The 19,679-nt window shown below is 37.9% G+C and overlaps 1 long non-coding RNA gene across 1 annotated transcript; it reads left to right on the top strand.

Annotated features, from left to right (window-relative positions):
• Nucleotides 1–3,974: 3,974 nt before the first annotated feature.
• On the top strand, nucleotides 3,975–12,531 carry LOC144577937 (uncharacterized). Its single transcript, XR_013522771.1, has 2 exons — nucleotides 3,975–4,033; nucleotides 4,437–12,531. It is a non-coding gene; the product is annotated as an uncharacterized LOC144577937 (long non-coding RNA).
• The last annotated feature ends 7,148 nt before the right edge of the window (nucleotides 12,532–19,679 follow it).

The raw sequence follows: 19,679 nt of genomic DNA, 5'->3' as shown, positions 1-19,679 counted from the left end.
GGGGGTGTGGGGATTGGGGAGGGATAAAATTAGGAGAAATACCTAATGTACATGATGGGGGACGCATTTGGCAAACTACCATGGCATGTGTGTACCTATGTACCAATCCTACATGATTTGTACATGTACCCAGGAACTTAAAATATAATAAATAAAAGGTATTACTAAATTATCTTGCTGTAGATGGTCTTATATTTATTTTCTGAATACAGAATCCAACTCCAGACTAAAGAACGTGGCAAGCCTTTCTGTAAAAGCTTATTTTTGTGGTTCACTCACAGTGAACTTGGGAAAAACTAGAATCATACAGGACTATGCCTGGACCCTGGAAAACTACTATCAGAGTACAGTAGTGGTATTATGTAAGTCAGGTACCTTGGTGTTTTCCTTTGAAAAATTCATAGTGTTACTGCTTCTCATGGATGAGTGGATGTGAATTGAAGAAAAAAACAAATTATGAAACATGACATGAACATCAAAATACTCCCTACAAAATCTTCACTTGGAAAATTCCCATAAACAGCATTTGCTATTCATATCGCCATATGTGAAGTGCACACATAATCTTACACTAAATGAACCTGAATACAAATCTAGTTACCTGTGATGCTGTTCCCAGAAAAATCTTGGGAATCTCAGAAATTCAGGTCATTATCTGACTACTAGAGAGCCATTTTCATTATCAATCAGAAGTTTTTATAGTGCTTACCCAGCCTAGTAGACAAAGAGAGACTAGGAAAATGAGGAGGTGCTCATTAGTTAACAGGTGTAAGGTTTCAGTAGTGCAAGATGAATAGAGGTATGCTGTACAACATTGTGTCTATAGTTAAAAACATTGTATTCTACACTTAAAAATCTGTTATGAGGGTAGATCTCATGTTAAGTATTCTTACAACAATAAAATAGAAATCAAAGGATGTAGGAATGCAGATATTTCCCTTTCAAGTTTAAATATTTTTTTTGTTTTTCTCTCATTTGTACCTCAAAGCTTAGTTCTTATTTTAAACCACAATGCCAAGAATCTTCTGAGAAAAGTAGAAACAGTGAAAACTATTGAAATAGAAATGTATTGAGTGAAAGAGGATTATTCAGGGGGAAAAACCCCTCACTTTGAACAAACGAGTGTCTTGGTGACACAAGTCAGACTTTCACCACCAGCAACTTCTATTTTCTCTCTTCATACCCAAAAGTTTTTGGAGGAAGTAGCCTTAAATTTCTGTTCTCTAGTGGCTGGAATGCTCGCCAGAGCCTCATCATTACCATAGGAAAATATCTGTTTAAAGACCATCTGTTCTCCAGTGTGTCTATTGAAAATGAGTTAAGAGATGTGTAGCGAACAGTTTTTCTGTATAAAAAATTCACTTTAAAAATGAGTGAAAATTGAATCAATTTTAAATCTATGTTGATATGATACCCATCCATTTACATTTTTTTACTAGACAAAGAAAGGGTTGAAGTTTAAGCCCTGACTAGTGCCCTGGACGTTGTATATACATACACCACTCCAGTTTATATATGTGTCATCACTAATCTCTTCTTCTGGTTGCATTCTTACTTTGTTTTGCTGATCACAAACAATTGTAGAGATACATTACATCCTTTGGAAATTTTAGGGGATAGGGTCACCAAAATCTGGGTAAATTAATATATTCATGTGAATGCAATTTTTATAAGAATTTTAAAAGTCTCCATCTTCTTTTTCCATGAAACTTCCCTCTCTATAGTTCCACCTTTGCCAAATGTTCCAGTAGAACAAACTCCAAGGAGATGCTGAAAAAGTTTTAGTGAGGAGACTTTTTACAAAAATAGGGAGTGGAATATGGGAAAACAAAGAGGATGGTCAGTCTCCACCAGCTAGCAATAACTCACAGCTCTCATTGAAATGCCTGAAAAGAAAAAGATAAACAGTCTCTAGCCACAGGGGAGAGAACCTGTGTAGAGAGGGCTTCTCAGCAAAAGGAACATCCAAGTTATGATGAAATGGAATGGAGGGAGAGGAGAGAATAAATGCTCTGATTTTACTCTCCTTCCACTTTTTGATTCCTTGCTAGCCTCTGAAATTAGCCGAAATCAACAAGAAGCCAAAGGACAGGAGAACTTCTTGATGCAGTCCATAGTCATCAGCCTCCCAGGTCACCAAGCAGGATGGTGAAGTAAACCGGATCTAAAAGAATACAAGGAACATCCCAGAGAGTCAAGGCTGTCAAACTCTTTGAAGGACATAAAATGAACCTTTGAGATTTAACTTGCAACCATCAGGCAAGCAGGAGAGGAAGTCATTAGGAAAAAGCTGGAAACCATATTGCTTAACATTTACAGGGATGATAATTCTCTGTAGTGTCTTGGTTAAACAACTTTGGTCTCATAAGAAGCATATCAGAATTGACTTTTCATTTTAGCTAGATGCAGAGGTAGCAGCCAGCGTAAGAATTATGTTATACTACCTGGTTCTCATCAACTACTGGGTACATTTCTTTCTACTAGAAAAGTATCATCTGACTTTCACCTGAGCCATAAGCTCCTTCTTATTCTAAAGGTCCACTTATATCTCAAATGGGAGAGATTCAGATTATTCCAGCATCAACACAGCATTGAGTCAATCTATTGCATTTCTCCAGATTTTGAACTCAAGGAGCTCAGGCACTACCTAATTAATTAGATTTCAGTTCCAACATCCAATTCTTAATACTAGGTTCCTGTCATTGTACTGTGTCCAAGTATAGCAGAGAAACAGGCAGAGGCAGAAGGAGGTTGAAAAAATAAGAATGAGAGAGAACAGAATAACCCAATGATTGAATTCTACTTCTTATATATTTGGGGCTTATTTTGCAAGTCTTCCAATGTTCATATTTTGTGAGTTTTAGAATTAACTCAAGAAAAAAATCTCACAATAATATCAGAAGATTGTTGGTAGCAATAGATATCTGTAAAATTAGTTTAATTAATCAGAAATGGTACTTTGAGATTACATGCTGTCCTCAAGTTCTGCTGACCTACACTCTACAACTTTTCTTTGTTCTTTTGAGATGGAGTCTCCCTCTGTTGCCCAGGCTGGATTGCAATGGTGTGATCTCGGCTTACTACAACCTCCACCTTGCTGGTTCAAGCAATTCCCCTGCCTCAGCCTCTTGAGTAGCTGGGATTATAGGCACACACCACTACACCCAGCTATTTGTGTGTGTGTGTGTGTATTTTTAGTAGAGATGGGGTTTCATCATGTTGGCTAACTGATCTTGAACTCCTGACCTCAGGCAATCTGCCTGCCTCAGCCTTCCAAAGTGCTTGTATTACAGGCATGAGCCACTGTGTCTGTACTACAACCTTTCAAAATATTAAATCATTAGTTTTCTTTTAAGATTTCCAGATGTCTATCAACCAAGTAACAGTTTAAATAATCCATTGTTTTCTTCAAATGAGGTAACCAACAATGGCATTTAAGAAAGTTGTTGACCTCGGGAAACATTTCTGACCAGGACCTGCTGCTGACTGGATGCCTTTTTAGAACATTAATAGAGTATGCATGGTTCCATTTTACTAATTATACTTAATATGGGCCTCGACCCAGTGTGATCCCTATACAAAGGACATGCTGAGCCCCCAGCAACCTTCACAAAAGAAACAATCCTTATTTGTTCTCCCGAACAAATGATTCAAAGATTTCCAAGCCTTTACAATAGTGTTATTTTCTTTTTGCTAGAGCTTCAAAAGTGAAATGTCCTAAGTACCCCAACCAGACCTCTGGACCTCAGAAAAGACAGTTGTCTAATGCCCGGATTATTCCCTATTCCAGGAGCAAAGGATAAAATCCTCCCCAGGCCACTGCCAAAGATATTCAGAGTACTGATTTCATAACCTTGGTTTCCTGGTTTCCCCTGGCAACCATCAGTTCTTCCAAAGTTGCAGTGGAGAACAAATTAGAAGCAGCAAAGTAGGAGGGGGGCTGTTAGAAGCAAGCACACTGGAAAGTGACAAGTGTCAGAAAGAGAAGAGACAGAAGATACATTAACTGGAAATGCCTAGCAGCCTGCGGCCAGTAAGTGTTGACCACACAGTCCTTAGTTCCACAATCATCCCTGAGGGCATCTCTATATTTGAGCCATACCAATGGCCCTGAATCATCAAGAAAAGATTAACTTGTGTCAAGAATATTCTGTTTAGTAAGGAAAATAAGTTTGCAATACATTTTAGAAAGATTTCTATTAAAATGATTATATATATATATATATAATATAGTATATTTATATATCGTATATTTAAATCATTAAGCTTTAGCTATCTGGAAAATTCAAATAATGGGAACATTTGATAGTTGGAAATGCTTAATATAAGAGTTTTTTATTTGTAAAGGATTATTTCTTCTTGGAGACCAAAGGCAGGTGCTGGAAGGGGCCTTGATTGCTTATTGGCATGACAGATGTCAATTCCCCTTGTCCCAGGATGGAATTTGCTTGATCTTTCCAAGTCATATGAGTGAAGAACAGAAATTGATGGCACCGTGAAGAAGGAATGGACAGAAACAAAAGATGGATGTCTAACACGTGGGAATGCTAGAATGTAAATGTTGGGAAGAGAAGAGTTGGAAAAACAAACAATCTGGTAAGTGATTATTTCCTCAGCTTTTCCTCATTTTTCCACCTCCTTCTGCTTCTTGTTCTGATTTCTAAGTATCTACTTTCCTTTGTGAAATAACTACCAACTTCAGAAGCACTTGAGCTTATCCAACAGAATTTCATCGTTCTTATTAATCTGTAGGTGAATAGAGAACTGGTCTCTCTCTCTCTCTCTCTCTCTCTCTCTCTGTTTTTTTCGCCCTCTCTTTTGCCTATCTGTCTCTGTTTCTCTGTGTCTCCACATTTCTCAGTGTGTGTCCCCCTCTGTCTCTGTCTCTCCATCTCTTTGGCTCTCTCTCTCTCTTTCTCTGTCACTGTCTTTATCTCTCTTTCTCCCCAACATCCTTCCCTCTATACCTCACTTTTCTGATATATCTGGCTAAAAATTAAAGGGGACAGAACTGAATCTGAGGTAACTCTTCTTGTAATTTGGACTGCATAGGATTCAATCTCCAAGGTAGCTTTGAAGCTAAAAATTGAAAACTTTTAAGATAACATTTTAATTTCTTTAAAAATAGGAATAACAATTGCTACATCTAAACAGCATTATGTCAGGATGTGGTCAGTGCAAAGTAAAAGGACAAAAATTATTGGGACTGGAAGAAACAGAATTATCATTACACTCAAATAATATGAATTTACAGATAAACTTACTAAAATTAATTTTAAAAAGTTGATCACTGTTGAGCAATGTACAAAAGTCAATAGTTAGAGTATGTAACATAACTGAAAAAAAAGCCTATTTCCAATGAAAACAGAATGTAAGTTTCCCAGGAAAAAATTATTTTCAAAACATGTACAAGACTTTCATGGAAATCATTATATCAGTTTAAAATGGACACATGTTAAAGAAGACCTAAATAAATGGAACCCTAAATTTAATGGAGAGACTTACATTGTTCATAATAGAAAATACAAATTCTAACTTTCCTCAAAACCCATTTTGGTTTTGGATACCTTGAAATGTGCCCATATTGTGGCAGGCCAGGTCTCACTAATGGCTGAACAAGTAGGCCTCCATGACAACTGTTCAGCACTGACTGAGTGGTGAAGTTAAATATTAAAAGCTGAGAGAGCCGATGCCCTTACACAAAGGCTGGAAAGTAACAAAAGCCCACCAAGTTTTGCCCAGCCCCTTCTTGGGTTTTGAAGTATGACAAAATAATGAAGAAATTCTAACAGGACTCATTTAGAATTAAACAAGTTTTATTGAAGCTCTGAAGATATTTTCCATCTCTCCACAAACAAGTTTTATTGGGGTCTGGAAGAACTCCCCAGACTCCATGATTTAGCAGGAGACAAGATAAGGGAATCACCCCAGCACCTGGACCCATCTAGATTAAGTACGTTTAATGAGGCTCCAGGGGAAGGTCTTCAGGAGTCAGATCTTGGTTATAGATTAGAAGTTAATCACTTATGTCTTTAGATGCATGCACACTTACACACAGACATAGCTTAGAAGGTATATAAGCTGTGGAAAACCTTGTAATTTTGAGTTGGTCTGGCAATGTATTTCTGGCCTTCTTCCTGTACTCTGTTACAGAAATAAACTCCCTTTTTTCCCAGTTCATCTGGATCTTGTTATTGCTGGGAGAATAGGTAGCCCCACCCTTGGTTTGGTCTGGGAACAATCAAAGATAGCAAACTTATTTGATAAATGTTGGGTATATTCTGATGGTTCCCCATCTCTCTTCCTCTCCTTAGGTCCTCCTATTCATTGAGACAAAACAGCATTAAAATTAGGCCAGTTAATAACCCTAAAATGGCTTCTAAGTGTTCAGATGATAAAAAAGTCACATGTCCCTCACTTTAAATCAAAAGCTAGAAAGGATTAAGCTTGGTATGGAAGGCATGTTGAAAGCCTAGATAGGCTGAAAGCTAGACCTCTTTTACCATTTAGCCAAGTTGTGAATGCAAAGAAAAAGTTCTCAGAGAAGATTAAAAGTGCTAATCCAGTAAACACAAATGAAAAGAAAGTAACACAGACTTATTGATTATATAGAGAAGTTTTAGTGATGTGGATAAAATATCAAACCAGACAAAACATTCCCTGAAGACAAAGCCTAATCCAGAGCAAGATTCTAACTCTCTTCACTTCCACGAAGGCCAAGAGAGGTGAGGACACTATAGAAGGAAAGTTTGAATCTACCAGAGGTTGGTTGATGAGAATTAAGTAGTCACCTCCATAACATAAAAGTGCAAGGTGAGGCAGCAAGTGCTGATGCAGAAGTCTCAGTAAGTTGTCCAGAACCTGGCTAAGATCATTGATGAATGAAGATGTCTATGTTTAACGATGGATTTTCCATGTAGATGAAACAGACTTTTCTCAGAACAAGGTGCCATATAGGACTTTCATAGCTAGAGAGAATAAGTCAATGCCTGTATTCAAAGCTTCAAAGCCCTAGTTAAAGCTGACAAAGGCTAACTGTTTTATCTGGGCACAATGCAGCTGGTGACTTTAAGTTGAAGCCAATGCTCACTTATTATTTTAAATATCTGAGGGTCCTTAAAAATGATGCTAAATCATCTGTCTATGTTACATAAATACGACAGTCAAGCCTGGGTGACAGCTCATCTTTTTAAAGCATATTTTATTGAATATTCTAAGCCCAATGTTGAGACCTGCTGCTAAGAAGAAAGACTGCTTTCAAAATATTACTGTTCAGTGACAATGCACCTGGTCATCTAAGAGCTCTGAGGGAGATATACAAGGAGATTAATGTAGATTTTTTGCTTACTAACAACATTCATTTTGCAGCCCATGGATCAAGGAGCAAGGATCAATTTCAACTTTTCAAGTCTTGTTATTTAAGAGATACATTTTGCAAGGCTACAGCTGCCATAGATACTGATTCCTCTTATTGATTTGGCTAAAGTAACTTGAAAACCTTCCAGAATAAATTTACCTTTCTAGGTATCATTAAGAACATTCATGATTCATGAAAGGAGGTCAAAAAGCAAACATTTGCAGGAGTTTAGAAGTTGATTTCAATCCTCACACAGAACATTGAGGGTCTGATATAGATTGGTGGGATTCCCACCCAAATCATATCTTGACTTCCCATGTGTTGTGGGAGGGAACAAGTGGGAGGTAATTGAATCATGGGGACAAGTCTTTCTTGTGCTGTTCTCATGATAGTAAATTAGTCTTATGAGATCTAATAGTTTTATAAAGAGGAGAGCTTCTCCACAAGCTCTCTCACTTTTCCTGCTGCCATCCATGTAGGACATGACTTGCTCCTCCTTGCCTTCTGCCATGATATGAGGCCTCTTCAGCCATGTGGAACTGTAAGTCCAATAAACATTTTTCTTTGCCCAGTCTCAAGTATATCTTTTTCAGCAGTGTGAGAACAGACTAATACTGTAAATTAGTACCTGGAGTGGGGTGTTGCTTAAAATAGACCCAAAAATCTGGAGGCTACTTTGGAACTGGGTAACAGGCAGAGGTTGGAACAGTTTGGAGAGATCAGAAGAAAACAGGAAAATGTGGGGAAATTTGGTACATCCTAGAGACTTGTTGAACAGCTTTGATCAGAACTCTTACAGTGATATGAACAACAAAGTCCAGGCTGAAGTGGTCTTAGATAGGAATAAGGAGTTTGCTGGGACCTGGAGCAAAGATGACTCTTGTATTTTAGCAAAGAGACTGGTGGGATTTTGCTCCTGCCCTAGAGATTTGTGAAACTTTGAACTTGAGGGAGATTATTTAGAGTATTTGCCGGAAGAAATTTCTAAGCAGTAAAGCATTCAAGAGGTGACTTGCATGCTGTCATATAAGGGAGGCATAGCATAAAAGTTTGGAAAAGTTGCAGCCTGACCATGTGATAGAAAAGAATATCCCATTTTCTGAAGATTAATTCAAGTCAGCTGCATAAATTTGCATAAGTAATGAGGATCCAAATGTTAATCCCTAAAACAATGAGGAAAATGTCTCCAGGGCATGTCAGAGGTCTTCAAGGCAGCCCCGCTTATAACAGACCTGGAGGCCTAGGAGAAAGAAATGGTTTTGTGGCCTGGGCCCAGAATCCCTGTATTATGTGCAGTCTAGGATTTGGTGCCTTACAACTCAGATGCTCCAGCCATGACTAAAAGAGGCCAAGGTACAACTTGGGCTGTGGCTTCAGAGGGGGCAAGCCCCAAACCTTAGCAGCTTCCACAGGATGTTGAGCCTGTGGATGCAGAGAAGTCAAGAATTGAGGTTTGGGAACCTCCACCTAGATTTCAGAGAATCTATAGAAATGCCTGGATGTCCAGGCAGAAGTTTGCTGCAGGGGCAGGGCTCTCATGGAGAACCTCTGCTAGGAGAGTGCAAAAGGGAAATGTGGGATTGGACCCCCTACACAGAGGGGATCTGCAGCTGGAAAATCCCCAGACACTTAACACCAGCCTGTGAAAGCTGCTGGGAGAGAGGCTATACCTTCTGCCGAGCCACAGGGGCTGAGCTGCCCAAGGCTATGGGAACTGACCTCTTGTATTAGGATGACTTGGATGTGAGACATGGAGTCAAAGAAGAACATTTTGGAGCTTTAAGATTTTGTCTGCCCCACTGGATTTTAGACTTTCATGGGGCCAGTAGTCAGTTTTGGCCAATTTCTCCCATTTGGTATGGCTGTGTTTATTCAATGCCTATATCCTCATTGTAACTAGGAAGTAACTAGCTTGCTTTTGATTTCACAGGCTCACAAGTGGAAGGGACTTGCCTTATCTCAGAGGAGACTTTGGACTGTGGACTTTTGAGTTAATGCTGAAATGAGTTAAAGACTTTAGGGGACTTCCAGGAAAGCATGATTGGTTTTAAAATGTGAAGACATGATATTTTGGAGGGGCCAGAGGCAGAATGATATGGTTTGGCTCTGTGTTCCCACTCAAGTCTCATCTTGTAGCTTCTATAATTCCCATATATTGTGGGAAGGACCCAGTGGGATGTAATTGAATCATGGGAGCAAGTCTTTTCCATGCTATTTTCATGATATTGAATAAGTCTCATGAGATCAGATGGTTTTATCAAGAGGAGTTCTTCTAAACAAGTTATCTTTCTTTTTCTGCTGCCCTCTATGTAAGACATGACTTTCACCCTGATCAGTCAGCAGCCAAAAACATTGAGCCAAGACCCTCAAACAGCAACAAGATTACCATCTGCTGACGTCTGAGATAATCATTGGCATTTTTTAGCAATAAGTATTTTTTAAATTAGGATAAGTACATTGTTATTTTTATACATAATGCTAGTGCAAGCTTCCTGACTACAGTAGAGTATAAATGTAACTTTCATAAACATGGGTAAAACAAAAAATGTATATGACCGATTATTATAATATTTGCCTTATTGCTGTGGTCTGGAGTCAATTCCACATTACCTCTGTGAGGTAGTCCTTTATAAATAGATTAGTTGATAGACAGATAGATAGATAAATACACATACACACATATGTTTCAAATATAATGTTTCCATACACGTTTCATATATAATGTAATTTATAATGAAAATGTAAAATTTGTATTGATATGCTGAAGTTGGCATTTTAAAAATTCTGATTATTTTGGTTTCTGTACTGGACACAGAAGTGAAAACTCTTAATTTGTTTTTATATATTATTTCAGCAACTCTGTTTTCCCAGGGAAATATTAAATATGAGTCTTATAAAGTTCCACAATTTCTGCAGTTTCTATATTCCAAGCTGAAGCCTGGAAGCATACTTTCTAACTTTATTTATTCATTCATTTAAAATAAAATAACTTGGTAAACTTCTGGCCTGTGGCAAGCCCATGAATGAATAATAAACAAATCCTGCCCACTTGTCACTTAAAGTCTGTCCTCCTATACTGGAATGCTTCTGTTAGCACTTCATCCCCAATCCACTTTTTCACTCTTCCTTGCTTCACTTTATGTCCATAGATGCTCACCTTTACAACTCTCCTAGGTTCCCATTCCCTCCAGCTTCTGGTCAGAGTTGGCCAATGAGAGACACTGGTATAAGACTGGATGGTTGCAAGAGAGAGTATTTATCACTCCCTCTTATTCCCTCCCTGCCCAGTCAAGGCTCCAATAATAGCTACCATCTTCCTAGAGGCTATAGCACTTGGTAGATGGCTTATCATAGCTGCAGCTCTCATGGGGTTTTGACATCAGTGTTCCCTCCCTTTGCCCTTTCAGGATGAGGAGTGGTAAGAGCTTCCCACTTTCCTGGTCCTGGCTGTTTCATCATTCTGACTAACTATTTCTTCCCTTTCTTAAGCAAAACTCCTGTGAGTGTGCCAGCCACTTACCTCTGCTTACAATCTAAGGTTGGTACCCAAAATAACCTGTGGATCTGACACATCTGAAGAACTGTTCTTATTCTCTTGGTTTCTCCTGTGACTCACATGCTCAGCACTTCTATGACACAGAAAATGCTGCCACACGTTGAATTTCATGTGAGTCCACAGGCTGCTATCTCCAGACACCTCCAGGCACATCCAAGAAGGATCTTTCAGAGAGGTGGGGGAGTGCAGCTCCTCCTGCCACTTCCAGAACTCAGGTAAAATTCAAGGCAGGATGTGGGGTTTGGCTCCCTGTATTGATGCCAAGAGGCTCTGTGGCATAAATCTGAAATGCAAGAGATTAGCTCCCTTGCTAGATGAACAAGGACCAGTGGGAGAATGAAGATGGGAGGAAACAGGGCAGAATCCCTGTCTTCTTTGACCCTTCTGATTCCCAGCCAGTTCTGCAGTGTTCACTGTGGCCAAGCAGGTGCGAGTATGGAGCCCTGTCTCCTCACTGTCAGGAAGCAGGTAAGAAGTGGTTGGCAGGGCAACACATCTCCTTGGATCTGCCTCCCATCCTTCTCTACTTCACTTTCCTTTTTTCTCACTCCCACTGCCCTGGGATTTTATGGTTCAGGCAGATCTCTCTAAGGAAGTTATATTTAAACTGAGGCTTGATGGATAAGAAGCAAGTCATATGAACAATATCTTAATGAAAGAGAAGAGCAATAACCATTGTTTTAAGGCAAGAGAGAGGGAATGGGGAGTGAGATAATGTCAGAGAAGCTGACAGGATAAGGCCATAAATATTTTAAGTTTAGACTAAGTGAAACAAGAGAAATAGAAAGTTCTTGGACAAGTAAACAGAAATGGTAGTAATCTGACTTGCATTTGAAAATTCTCTTCTGGCTGCCATGTAGAAATGGCCTTTCATGGGACAGTAGATGAATTGAGGAAACAGAAACTTAAGGATTGTGGTAAACTTGAACAGAAGTGGTAGCAGAGACCAAGGAAAGAAGTGGAGTGATACAAAATGCATTCTGGAAGAAAACAAGATGTCCAAATTATAGACCAGATATGGGAACTGAGATAACTGAAGTGCAAAGTCTGACACCAAGGCTTTTGAATTAGTAAATCAATGCATGAGGATGGGTCATTTATTGAAAGAGACACAATTTGGGAGAAGTCTAAGTGGTGAAGGACTTGGTAATAAAGAGTTCCATTTTTTAACATGCTGAGTCTGAGGTATTTATGATATACTGAAGTACAGATATGAAGCAAAAATTAGAAATGCAGAATTGGAGAACAATATCATTAGTAAGCATTATTATAAAGTGAGTATCTAAAGTCATGAGGAAGGGTTATATCATTTAGGAATAAATGGTAGAAAAATGATAAAAGCTTATGTCGGTCCTTGCAGAACAGAGCAGATAATAAGAAAAGAGATTAAGAAGGGTCTGTTTGAGAGGTGGGGGAATGCATTCTCTCCACATGATTGAGAGGACAGTCTTTCAAACAGGGAGTGATCAACTAAGTTGGATGCTGTAGGGTTCCATGAAGTTAAATCGAACAGGGCATTCTTGGTCTTCCTGTAACTCTACAGGAAGTTCAATTTAACTTCATGGAAATCGTTGAGGGCTGAAAGTGGAAAATTTAGTGGAGTGGCAAGACAGAAAGTCAAAAGTGAGAAAAGAGAAAAAGACAACGCCAAAACAACCTTTCATATGCAACAAATTGGCAAAAATTAAGCAAGCTAATAACATCAAGTGCTGTTGAGTATGTGAGGAAACAGGAATTCTCATATATACACTTTAGGGGTCTTTGTAAATTAGAAACACCTGTTTTGTAAAGCATTTTGGCAATACAAGAGTTGGGAGAGTGAAGTATACCTATCAGTATGACTTGGCTCTTTACTTCTTGGTATGTACCCTGGACAAACTCGCCCACATACACAAGTGACATATGCAAGGGTGATCACTGAAGCCCTGTGGTAATGGAGATTCAAGGGTGATGGTCTGACTGTCCATGCATATGGAATGGCTAAAATTATCTTATTCAAACAATGCTATAATATAGGTAGCAAGTAAAATATTAAAAAATTTGATCAGAGAATTGTTCTCTTGGCTGATCTCATCAAGACCTCTAACGTTAAGTAGCATCTGTATGTTGACTGTCTCTCCCCAGAGTAGTAGGATGATATGTACATACATGTACTCCACACCTCCACCTGGATATCCAATGGATCTTCCAAACTTAACTTAGCCTAACAAGGTTTTTATTCCGCACTCTTGCCTCCAGTCAAACTTGCTCCTCTTTGTTTCCTCACCTCTGTAACCAATCCCACCATCCACCCAATTTCTCTGGCCCCAATCTTGAGTTGCATTCATAATTCCTCTCTCGCTCTCTCTCTATCTCTCGTTCTTTCTCTCGTATCTCCACCTTCATACTGTCAGCAAGTCATTTTGATGTTAGCTCAAAATATCAATCTATGACCATGTGAACTGGCTCATGGCTGTAATCACAGCACTTCAAGAGGCCAAGGTGGGAGGATTGCTTGAGCCCAGGAGTTTGAGGTTATAGTGAGTTATGGTCATTTCACTACACTCCAGCCTACCTCAAAAAAATCAATATTTATATTTCTATATCTATCTACATGTCTCCAGAATCTACCATTTCCTACCACCTCAACGGTTGTCATCTTGGTCCAAGCCACTGTTTTCTCTTCCCTGCTCTGTGGCAATGGACTGCTATTGAGGGTTTCTTTTGTTACTCATTCTCACTCTATGGTTAAACAATAGCGCTGGTATCTTTTAAAATGTGAATCACATCTGCCAACAACCTGGTCAAACTCACAAAAGAAGCAAAATACAGGTTCCTTTCTGCGGTCTCCATAAAGCCAAAGGAATTTTTATATTTTATGCAATCTCAAATATATATGTATTGTATAAATAAATGAACGGGAGAAAACATTGCTGAAGGAACGGGGAGCTTGAATTGGTGCAAGGTGATGGGCACAAGTGGAGGAACCAGCGTTTAACAGTAGGTGAAATATCAATCCAGAGTAACAAGAGAAATGCTGGAGAAGATGGTTGAGGCTTTGGTGGAAGGAAATAAAGGATTCCCTACTTGATGGTTTTTATTGCCTCAGTGAAGTGTGATGCATGGCTCACAACTGCCAGGATGTGTGGAATGTAGGATACATTTTAAGAGAGAGAAGAAAGCACGTGTGTCAAAGAACACAAAATCAAAATTTTTACAAAAGTAGGATTTCCAACATGCTTAGTGCCTATTATGGCTTAGTATTTATGAATTTATTGTTAATCCAGTCATCCCTGTCATATCTTTTTCTCGTAATATTTAACTGCTTGAGTGCAGGCACAGAAAAGATGGGAAGTTGTTTCCGATGAGCTGGAGTTTTTAATGGAGTGTAAGAGAGGAAGGAGGAAGGGGTTGGTAGATAATGATTGTATCTAACAATGGATTGTAAAATCTAAGCTGGGCAAAGCGTACAGTGAAGATAGAGGGAGTTTAGGAATAGAGAGAATTGACAGTGTTCATGGATTGGAGATTTAGATGTGATATGAATTGCAGCAGAGTGAGAGTTAGATAAAGGAATACTTGGCATAAAGATTACAAAGATGAAACATTAGTGTGATATTGAGAAATGTATGTTTGATATTTGACCCAATTTCCTGGCATAAAACTCCTAAAATCCTTGGAATCTCTAAAGTGCCGTCGTTTTGTGTGCTAGTGACTGATAGCTTCAGGATGAGGCTGGTTACCATAAAGACCAAGGCAGGGTTAGAGGGCTGGGATTTTCAGTTCTACTCTCCAGCATCCAGGGAGGAGAGAGAAGCTAAAGGTTAAGTTAATCACCAATAGCCAATGGTTTAATCAATCATGCCAAGAAATGTAACCTCCACAAAATCCTAAAAGGTCTAGATTCCGAGAGCTTCTGGAGGTTCCTGGAGGGTGGTGGGCCTGAGAAGGGAAGGGAAATGCTTCACACTTTCCCCTTACCTGGCCCTGTGTGTCTCTTCGTCTCTACCTTTTTGTAATAATTTACAAGTATTTTATAAAATAATGTACTCATTTTTTAAATAATTAAATAACAGATTTTGTTCTGTTTGTTCTGGTATTACCCAACTGAAGTTTGTCTGTAATTGGCAAGTTTTTTCAGTGCTTCCACAACTTGCGACAAAGCTTCTTATTTGTTCAGTATATTCTCTCTAGTGTTATTTTACATTTTGAGGATCAAGACCAAAATGGTTCTTATATGGTTTTACTAGCTGTAAAAATGCATTTTTCCTTTGGTATTTGATACTTGCAAAAATAAGAGTTAATAAAGTAGCAAGATATCTGCCCATTGTTGTGTTTAGGGAAATAAAAAGCTAAACAGCTATTTAAAAAAAATTCAGAATGCTAGTCTTTGGTATCCCCTGCTGTTTGATTTTGGGCAAGTCATTTAACATGTTTGTTCTGAATTTTTAACCTGTAATGTAAGCTGGACCATAAGATTTCCAAGCATCTACCTAGGTCTAGAATCCTATTTCTTTATATTTATCCTATTTACCACATTGCCTTCTGTATTTCACCAGTTTTCAATTATTTTGGAATTATATCTGCTATTTGCTAAAAATGAACTTTAAATAACTGAAATCCATGTGGTTTTCTTTTGCTTCCCCAAAGACAAAATTGGTGGAAATACAGTAATCTATACAGATAACTCTTGGTCAGCCACTCCAATAGAACTTAACATCATCAATGAGAATTCAAATATTAAAATTTTAAAAAGTTTATATTTGAGTTTTGACCACGCTTTGACTTTATTAATTTTGCAAGTATACTTTCTGAATTACACCATTATACATTCAATATTTGCATTCTTTACCTAATTATCAGCTGAAAGGCAAGAGGATGAAGAGTTCTGTACTTTCTATAGAAGAAGAAAGACCAGACTATGATTAAATAAATTAAAAATGCATAATATTTAACAACAATAATAACAGTAATACTAGTCAACAAATGAATCCATTTTATAATGGAAGTTAACTAAAGAAACTTGCCTCTGTTTGCCATCCCCAACTTGAAATAACCTAGAGCATAAATATCCTAGCACAGTACCTGGCACAAAACAATTCAATATTGATTTTTCTTTTCTTTTACTAGATTATTAATAAAGGTTCCTTTTTTATTTCCTTAATTTATATTAAGGTCAGTTCTTATCTTCTTCTTTATTGATTTGAGTCCTGTAGAACAAAGAGATCACAAATGTAAAAGAAAAAAGTTAAAACCTTGTTCTAAAGGAGAGCTTAATGTGACAATAAGAAAGGTTTCCCTTGCAGTAAAAATATTGTTAGGGAATGTGTGCACTCAGAACTCATGTCAAGCCTATTTATTTTGCAGATATGGGGTAAATTTCCCCTTTAGTCACTAAGATAGGCATATATGGCACCATGACAATAATTATTATAAGCAACCAGTCTTAAAATGGACAGTTTGAACATAATACAATATATTTTAACAAATGGGATTTTAACACTCTCCAGGCATTTTCTCTGCTGTGTGAAATTCACTGTGTGAAATCTCTTTGTTCAGCTCAGACAGGTCATTTGTCAAATTCCTTCTCATTATTAAAAATGTATTCAGTGGCATTTAATGAGTACATATGGATTCAGAAATGATCACAAATCAAAATTTCAAAAGCCATATTTTTATCTGCACTCTCCAAGGCTATGAATATGTAGCAGGCCCTTAATGTGGACTATTGTTAGTGCTCAAACAGGATCTGATTCTTATCACTGAGTTTTTATAGCCCTTCTTCAAGTAAGGAAGTTACAAAACCCAAAGAGATAGTGTCAGTGTTGGGGAAAGAAACCCCAACTAGAATAGGGATTCTAACCTCAAACTGCAGTCCCAAAGCAACTACTCTTCCATTTAATGACTTTATAATTAATGTTTGCTAATTCATTATTTTATTTAGAAACTAGTGTCTATGAAGTGTTTGCAAACAAATTATGCTATATAAGTACTACAGCATTAATGTTAATAATTATTGTTTTAACAAGCATTATTTAAAACAGAATCTTCAAGTCTCTTTTTGAAGCATTGCCTTTCCTTTTGCACAGTCAGAGAGTACATCAGAAAATTAGACAGTGGGAAAATTTCCTTTTCAAAACCATGCAGAGAGAGAGGCCTCGCAGATTTTACCTAAACTGAAAAGATTGATGTTAATAAGGCTTACTATTTATCATAGCAGAATATTTCACAGAACTAAGAACAAAGGCAGTTTATGGAAATCTCACTTATCTGGTCTTAGTTCTAATCCAAGAATACCTTTAAAATGTGGTTCACTAAAGGATAAAAATATATGCAGGAGTGAATACAGCTGCCACCTAAAACTACACGTAAACATCAGAGAAACGTAGGCAGGATTTTAAACCAAGAACACTCACCCTAGCCTCGTCCATAAAAACTGTCCCACAACTCTTCCTGCTCTTTTGCCTTCTGCAGACTTGTTGCAGATGGATACAGAGACTGGACACTACAGATCAAGGTGATAGAACCCAAAACAGGTAGAGCTGGGATCCTCCAACCACTGTTTGAATGAGAGCTGCTTGCTTGGAAATTTATGTGAGCAAGATATATACTTCTACGTGAGTACATGTATGTGTGTGTGTGTTTGTATAAACATATACAGACACAAATACATATTTGCGTATATACACACACGTGTGTGTGTATGTGTGTGTATACATTGTCTTAGTCCTTTTTGTGCTGCTATAAGAGAATAGTTGAGACTGAGTAATTTAAAAGAACAAGAATTTATTTCTTACAGTTCTAGTAGCTGGGAAGTCCAAGGTTACAGTCCCTCAACCTTGGACTCGCTGACATATGGCGAGGACTTTCTTGCTGCATCATCTGATGGCAGTAGATAGAACGGCAAGAAAACATACTCGTGGGAGAGAAAGGAGGCCTAACTCATTTTTTTTTTTTTTTTAATTAGGAACTCACTCCTGTGATAACTTACTCTTGGGACAATGACATTCATTCATTCATGAGGGCAGATTCCTCATGACCTAATTACCTCTTAAAGGCCCCACCTCTGAACACCATTGCGTTGGAGATGAAGTTTCCACACGTGAACTTTGGGGGACACGTTCAAAGCATAATACATATCTATATAATATATAAATAATTTATAACTAAATATTGAATACTATATAAGTACATAAATGCAAATTATATATAAATGTACATATATTTTTAAGTATTATATAATTATATATAACTTAAAAATCATAACATAATCATATGTAACATATTCAATAGTTTAGTTCTCAAAGTGACTGCTTTCATTATGTATGATATGTAATATTGTATATCATAAAATTATATATAACATACACATTATATTATATTTTATATTTGTGTATATATTATACACATTATATATTTATATATGTGGTCATGCTACATAAAGATGTTTCAACTAATAATTGCCAGTGGTTGTATAAGATTATAATGGAGCATATAGAGAAACCTGATATTGGCATTGCAAATCAGGTAGGGGATGTTATTGATATTTAGTAATGGTGCTGGTACATTTGCACTACAATGAAATCACCTAACAATGCAAATTCTCAGAATGTATCCACATCGTTAGGTCATGTTACGATTATACGCATGACTATATGTAATCATAAAAGCAACAAATCTGAGAACTACATTAGGATCAAACTTCTGGAATTGTAGTCCAAGGTCAGAGTGAACCAGCAATGTAACCACCTTGATGCCGAATACTGAGCATCTATCCCGTGCTTTTACCTCCTCATTGACAACGAAAGAACAGGATTAGTGCTGCCATCAAGATGACACTATAGCCTGCAGACGGAGATCACACGCCAATAACGACATGGAAAGGAGCATTACAAGGCAAGGAATATTGCAGGTATTGACAGCTGTTACTTCTTTGTAATCATCTGCAGGTGACAAATACAGGCAGCTTCAGCCCAAGGCTCTCTGCTGAGCTGCTTCCAGCCCCGCCTAAACTAGGGAAGCATACAGGCTACCTCCAGTTTTACAGAATTTGCCACTAAAGACTCTGTCAATATCAGATTCACACTGGGCTTGTACATGCTACGTTCACCTCTGCAACTCTTCTGTGTTTAACAGCAGGGCAGCTAACTTCATCATCCTTCACTGGATTTTCCTTTTCAGCTTATAGCTCCAAGAAGATTATAGTCCTGTAATGTTTTTCTTTTTCCCTCTATTTACTACAAGGCTGTGTTTAAATGTGATTAGATTTACTCCATGCCAGTGTTTCTTGGGTCTAAAGTCACAAACTGCTAACGGGTAGATCTGAGAGATGCTCAACAATTTTGCCTTCTTATTTTGCCTTTTTATTTCCCTCTCAAGCCAATGCAGCGTAAGTTAAAGCCAATTTCTTTCTTTTCAGACAGACAGCACAGCCATTACATTGGGGGTTAAATGGTTTTCACTCTCCTAAAACAGTTAAGATGCCTGTGTTATTGTGTTACTTCAGCTCCCTGTGATCTACATCCTGTGGCCAGCAAAGGTCACCAAGATTCTGGAAGCAGAGTAATGAAGTCTTAGGGGCGCTGGTTTTATTTAAGTAGTGTCAGCACATCATTGGTGGTGAAAAACCTTCAAGGTATGATACCTTTTCTGGATTCTCAGCGCCCAAGCTGAGACTAGAGGAGTTCATAATAGAAGTTTATTTTCCACTAGAAATGTAGTTTCTATTCTTAGGTTTACATCCAAAGAGACAGAACATCAAGGCTTCCAAGGGCCCTTCAGAATGCT

The sequence above is a fragment of the Callithrix jacchus genome, chromosome 10 (assembly GCF_049354715.1).
Source record: "Callithrix jacchus isolate 240 chromosome 10, calJac240_pri, whole genome shotgun sequence".
In the NCBI taxonomy this organism is placed as follows: Eukaryota; Metazoa; Chordata; class Mammalia; order Primates; family Cebidae; genus Callithrix; species Callithrix jacchus.
The sequence above is the reverse complement of the archived record's forward strand: the minus strand, read 5'-3'. Positions and strand labels throughout refer to the sequence as shown.